The 6,631-nt window shown below is 41.9% G+C and overlaps 1 protein-coding gene across 1 annotated transcript in view; it reads right to left on the minus strand.

The window, feature by feature from the left end:
- Positions 1-6,487: 6,487 nt before the first annotated feature.
- LOC143286893 (uncharacterized) overlaps positions 6,488-6,631 on the minus strand; it is an 8,233-nt gene continuing 8,089 nt past the window's right edge. Inside the window, exon 5 of the mRNA XM_076594819.1 lies at positions 6,488-6,631. This exon is cut by the window's right edge and continues 1,225 nt beyond it. The gene's annotated coding sequence lies outside the window, so the exon portion shown is untranslated.

Here is a 6,631-nt window from a genome sequence, read left to right on the forward strand (position 1 = left end):
TGAATGCATGCAAGACTTTCTTCTGCTTTAGGTGCGTGTCTATAGCAAGTAAAGAGGCGTGGGTGTGGGGTGTGTCTTGACCTCAAGAGGATCAGCACCAGTGTGATTGTTCGAGTGTTGTGTTTGTGAGATGACGTGGTGCACAGTGTTACATTTGTGAAATCGCTCGATCAGTCGATGTATATATTGATATGTGAAATGGCATGGTGCATATTGTTCTGTTTCTTAAATGGCAAGGTGTATAACATAGGATGTGGACATATCACTGGCAATGGAGGTTTGGTTTCAGGTGTTGAGCGTTTTAAGGTCTTGTTCTTATAAAGTTTACCGGGCTATGTGTACCATTAATATGAAATTGAAGCTCAGTAACGCTTTATCGCCAGTCAATTTAGAGTGCAAAATTCCCATGGACTTAAAACATTGAAAAGATGGTGTTAAACTAGAATAGCTTGGGGTTCCCCTGTGATGTGTAGAAAATATGGCCTGTCCTACCTTCAAAATTAAGAGCAGTAGGTTCATGGATAACAGATGCATGATCTAGTCGTATTTAAGTGACGTGTGCTCTACCTAGCTGGTGTTGACATGCCAGATTGGCAACGGAAGGGTTTGAAGTGTATTTTGAACTTGGAGTATAGATTTTTTTTTTTTTTTTTTTTTTTTTTTTTTTGTAATATACACTTCTATTCTCCTTTTTTAGGGGTTTTTTTTGGTGGTTTTTTTTTTGGTTTTTTTTCCAAAAGCAGCCCTCTGTGCTATACACTGAAGCTGAACCCCAGACCTGATTGGAAGTGGAATCTGGAACACATAAAAATCAACTGACTGAACTCGTCCTGAATCTGCCATTGTTAGTGCTCATTGTTTGTGTGTGTGTGTGTTTTGTAAGTAGTTATGCAGATCAAATAATGCTTCATTCCCACCACAGAAACGTGAAATGAAGAAGGATGCTTATTGGTTGTACAGAGAGTGACAGACTTGAATGGTGTGACGGATTTGTAGTTGCTCGTGTGTTTGAGATTCTTTCATCATCCTTCTTATTTATAATTCCTGCTTAAACTTGGCTCAACAGGGTCAGTCAAATGTATGCAATTTGCTTTTGAAGTTGTTTGAAACAAGAGAGAGAGAGTGTGTGTGTGTGTGTTTAAAAGAGAGTGCATGATCAGATGAATTCAATTTCTTGCACCAGTTCATTTGAATCACTCTGGTTTTAAAGTAGTTTTTCCTGTTTTTGTTTGTCCAAGAATTTTTGGTGTTAAATATGCAATTTTTTTTCCAGGAAAAAAAAGGAATTAAAAAAAGGAACTAGTCTCCAGCAGACTCTGATGCAATAATTCTCACAGCACATCAACTTTACCCTTAGAATATTTTCAGCAAGTGAAATGAAATGTTACAAAAATTATTTTCTTTTGAAATTAGAAGTAGGAAGGAAAAAAAAAAGAAAAAAAAGAAAGAAAGAAAGAAGAAAAGGTGCACAGTACTTCCTTCCCTTGATCTGGACACCAGTCTGAATTCATCTGTCCATGCCCCCCAAAATGACACTTTCGAAGACTTGACCAACAACAACAACAACAATCTGCATAAATTTGCATAAGCCTGCATACAGAAAGTCAGTTTTTGTTGCTGGATTAGTGTCTGGTTAATTAATTTCTTTTGTTAAGATAATCAAGTATTTTGCATTCTCTATTCCAAGTTGCAGCTTTGGAACAGCAGGGTATGATATTATATATGTATGGTTTCTCGTTTGCAGTTTAAAAAAAAGAAAAGAAAAAGAAATTCTGGACAGGGCACAGAGAATGACTCTAACTTTACAGTTCATATGTTTATTGCCTATTAGTACCGGTATATTAAAGAGAGTACTTGATTCAATTAGAATGAACATGCTGAATATTCTAGTCTATGAAACAGCAGATAACTGCTTCCACCACCATCTTGCCTGAAACGTCAGTCACTATGGGATTTGTCTGACATGTGATAGCTACTTTTGTAAAGGAGTATCTGAGCTTTAAAGTTTTTTAGAAAGATAGGAGATGGTTAAAAGTTTGACACATTAGAACATACGCAGTTTGGGTAGTAATCCCATGTCGCTAAGACAGTCTCAAACCAGTGTGATGTTTCTGTGGATCTACAACAGTTTGTTTTGATGATGAGCAAGCAATACAGACTTGATCAGTTTATGCAGTTTTTGTCATCTGATTGCAGCAAGTTAGTTGGTAGTGCTAACAAAAATAATCCTAAAATAGGAGATTTTGGAATATTTGTTTCTGTCTGGAATTTTTTTTTTTTTTTTTTTTAAAGCCAGGAAGTTGTGATGAAGACAGGGGAAGTTTGATAGTTACTTAATCCAGATGATTGCATAACAACCAATGCAGGCTGCTTTGGATGGAATCGTTCATTTTGGGCACAAACGTTTTGTTAAACAAGCACTGTTTTAAATGTTTGGCAAAAATGATGACTTCAAACAATGTTTATATATGTAGGTACTGACATATATCACCTCCGCCCACCCCTATCCCTCTCCATCCACTTCCTCCTCACATGTTTCGGTTTTGTTCTTGTTGTTTTTGAATCAGCAGGATTCACATGTGAGTCATGAAGTTTTATCACTAGTATTTTTGTTGTTGTTGGGGTTTGTTTGGTGTTTTTTTTTGTTTGGTTGGTTTTTTTAACATTAATTACTCCATGTGTGTTCATTAATTTATTGTACTCAGCCTGCTTTTTTTTGTGAGACTTGCTTCACTGGATGGAAATGTACCATATCAATCAGACCACAATTGTTCAGAAGAGCAAAAATGGATTTCCTGTACCAGTGCCATCCCTCCATCTGTCCTTTTTCGTAGTCACTGACTGTGTGTTCATATACACCCCCACCTCACACACCCCTTCTCTCCTGTACTGTTCACATGTATGTACCCCTCCCTCCCTCTGTCCTGTTTCTTAGTCACTGTGTGTTTGTGTACACCCCCCCACCTCACACCCCTTCTCTCCTGTACTGTTCACATGTATGTACCCCTCCCTCCCTCTGTCCTGTTTCTTAGTCACTGTGTGTTTGTGTACACCCCCCCCCCCCAGCCTCACACCCCTTCTCTCCTGTACTGTTCACATGTATGTACCCCTCCCTCCCTCTGTCCTGTTTGTTAGTCACTGTGTGTTTGTGTACACCCCCCCCCCCCCCCCGCCTCACACCCCTTCTCTCCTGTACTGTTCACATGTATGTACCCCTCCCTCCCTCTGTCCTGTTTGTTAGTCACTGTGTGTTTGTGTACACCCCCCCACCTCACACCCCTTCTCTCCTGTACTGTTCACATGTATGTACCCCTCCCTCCCTCTGTCCTGTTTGTTAGTCACTGTGTGTTTATGTACACCCCCCCACCTCACACCCCTTCTCTCCTGTACTGTTCACATGTATGTACCCCTCCCTCCCTCTGTCCTGTTTCTTAGTCACTGTGTGTTTGTGTACACCCCCCCCACCTCGCCCCCTTCTCTCCTGTTCCGAGGTCAGTGTGTGTACACATGCATACATGTACCCCTCACTCACTCTGTCCTCTTCTCAGGTCTGTGTGTATATATATATATGTACCCCCCTCCCTACCCCTCCCTCTGTTCTGTTCCTTGGTCAGTGTGTGTACATTTACCCCCCACCTTCCCTCCTCATGTTCCTTGGTCAGTGTGTGTACATTTACCCCCCACCTTCCCTCCTCATGTTCCTTGGTCAGTGTGTGTACATTTACCCCCCACCTTCCCTCCTCATGTTCCTTGGTCAGTGTGTGTACATGTACCACCCTCCCTCTCTGTCCTGTTCCTTGGTCAGTGTGTGTACATTTACCCCCCACCTTCCCCCCTCTTGTTCCTTGGTCAGTGTGTGTACATTTACCCCCCACCTTCCCCCCTCATGTTCCTTGGTCAGTGTGTGTACATGTACCCCCCACCTTCCCCCCTCATGTTCCTTGGTCAGTGTGTACATGTACCCCCCTCCCTCTCTGTCCTGTTCCTAAGTCAGCATGTGTATATGTACCCCCCACCCTCTGTCCTATTCCTAAGTCAGTGTGTGTACATGTACCCCCCATGCCCCCCCCCTACCCCCCCCCCTCCCCCCGTGCCCCCCCCCCCTGTCCTGTGCCTAAGTCAGTGTGTGTGTACATGTACCCCCCACCCCCACCCTCTGTCCTGTTCCTAAGTCTGTGTGTGTACATGTACCCCCCATCCCCCCCCCCTACCCCACCCCCCATGCCCCCCCTCTGTCCTGTGCCTAAGTCAGTGTGTGTGTACATGTACCCCTCACCCCCACCCTCTGCCCCACCCCCTTTCCCTTGGTTCTAAGTCATTCAAATGGAGAAGGTTTATAAAAACTGATTATTGTAAAATTAGACTCACATTTTTCAACTAACACAGTCCCTGAAGACAGACCTATGGTCTGAGATGTTGGACACCTCTTATCAAAAGTGAGTTTCATTTTACAACCAACAGTTTTTATAATATTTTTTCCATTTGTAGTTTTTTTACATAGACTCAGCAGTCACCTTTTATTTTATGATCATTGTCTGTTCCTTCTGTAGAGATAGCTTGCTTACTACAAATAAGTTTTACATAATGATTTGTCTTTATTGACGGTACATGACAGATTGGTTGCTGTGGAATGCCTGCTCTTGAACTGAAACACTGATGTTATGCGCAACAAATAAAATATCTTTAAATTCAAGTGATGTGTTTTTTACCGGTTCTCCATGTAGAAAGGGGGCAAGAGAGATATTCCTGTAAAAATGTTTGTTTTATTCTTAAGTAAGTCTAAATATAAACCTCCCACTGACAAGTGACACATCAGCTTCATGATGGTCAGTACCCATTAACTCTTTCCATACGAACAGCGAAAGACACGACGTTAACAGCGTTTCTCCCCAATTACCACCATCAAAATATTACAAGCGGAAGGCTCTTACACTGAAGAGGTGAATGTTGACAAAGAATACCTCAATTCTGACGACGGAAGCTAAAGGTTGGGTCATTCAGACACCCACTGGACATCCAAGGGGTCTGTGTAAAGGAGAAGAGAGGACTGGCCGTACTGAGTGAGTTGAAGCAAAAGGAAAAGAAGGTGAAATGTTCATGTTCCGTTTCCTGGATCCTGCAGCAAGCAAAAGATGTGGGATGAAGCCAGTCTTCACAAACAAACAAAAAAACAAGAGAGGCAAGGCCTTCAAGACTCACTTGTGGTAAATTAAGTCCCCTAGCATTAATTACAGAGTAATTTCCCTTTTTTTACTATCTGCACCAAAACGTTTGCAAAATAAATAAAAATTCCATGCTTAGCAAAAGAAGTTCCTGTTTGAACAAAAAATGATAATAATGACTCCTCTTGTTGTTGTGTCAGAATAAGAGGTCAAAGTGCTAAGTTTAGAGAATACAAAAAATATAAATATAACAGTAAATGCAGTTTGCATATAATTAGGCTTCTTTTTTTATTTTTTGTGCCCATCCCAGACGTGCAATATTGTTTTAAACAAGATGAGTGGAAAGAACTGAATTTTTCCTATTTTTATGCCAAATTTGGTGTCAACTGACAAAGTATTTGCAGAGAAAATGTCAATGTTAAAGTTTACCACGGACACACAGACACACGGACGCACACACACACACACACACACACAGACAACCGAACACTTTGTTTACACAAGTGAGTCAAAAAGGGGAGGGGGGGGGGCGGAAAAAAAGTTTTAATCAGGAACCTTACCTTTTCTTTGCTGACTGCATTCACTCGCACATGTCAGACTGGTGAGTGAGGCAGTGGGCCTCAGTAGTTGAGACACGTGAAATACCAACGTCCCCACGCCACCCTCCCCCCCCCCCCCCCCCCCACCCCCCCAAAAAAAAAGGGCAGGGTTGGATGGGGGTGACGGGGTTTTACTAAAAATTTAGTGTGTGTAAGTGGAAAGGGTTATGATGGATTTGACACTCTCAACGTCTGTTCACTAATTGTCTTGAGTCAGGACGCTGAAATTTAGTGTGTGTAAGTGGAAAGGGTTATGATGGATTCGACACTGTCAATGTCTGTTCACTAATTGTCTTGAGTCAGGACGCTGAAATTTAGTGTGTGTAAGTGGAAAGGGTTATGATGGATTTGACACTGTCAACGTCTGTTCACTAATTGTCTTGAGTCAGGACGCTGAAATTTAGTGTGTGTAAGTGGAAAGGGTTATGATGGATTCGAGACTGTCAGCATCTGTACACTAATTGTCCCTAGTCAGGACGCTGAAATTTAGTGTAAGTGGAAAGGGTAATGATGGATTCGACACTGTCAACGTCCGTTCACCAGTCGTCCCTAGTCAGGACGCTATGGTATGGTCGAATTCCGTTCCTTCAGCTGCGCTGTGTGTGTGTGTGTGTGTGTGTGTGTTTGCAGTATTCAGATATGCCTCTCTCCACCTATTTCTCTACCACCCCACCTCATTCTCTCATCTCTCTCCATCTCTCTCAAAGCCAAACATCGCACAACATAAGCAGTGGATTTCTTTTTATGCATAACATCTTGTGTAGTTGATACAGCTTCTTCTAACCGGAGGATTTTTTTTTTCTAACCTGCGCATGAAAATGAGACAAAGTAACCATCAATATGAAAGAGGAATGGTTTCAAATTAGTTCA

This window comes from Babylonia areolata, chromosome 10, assembly GCF_041734735.1.
Source record: "Babylonia areolata isolate BAREFJ2019XMU chromosome 10, ASM4173473v1, whole genome shotgun sequence".
Lineage (NCBI taxonomy): Eukaryota > Metazoa > Mollusca > Gastropoda > Neogastropoda > Buccinidae > Babylonia > Babylonia areolata.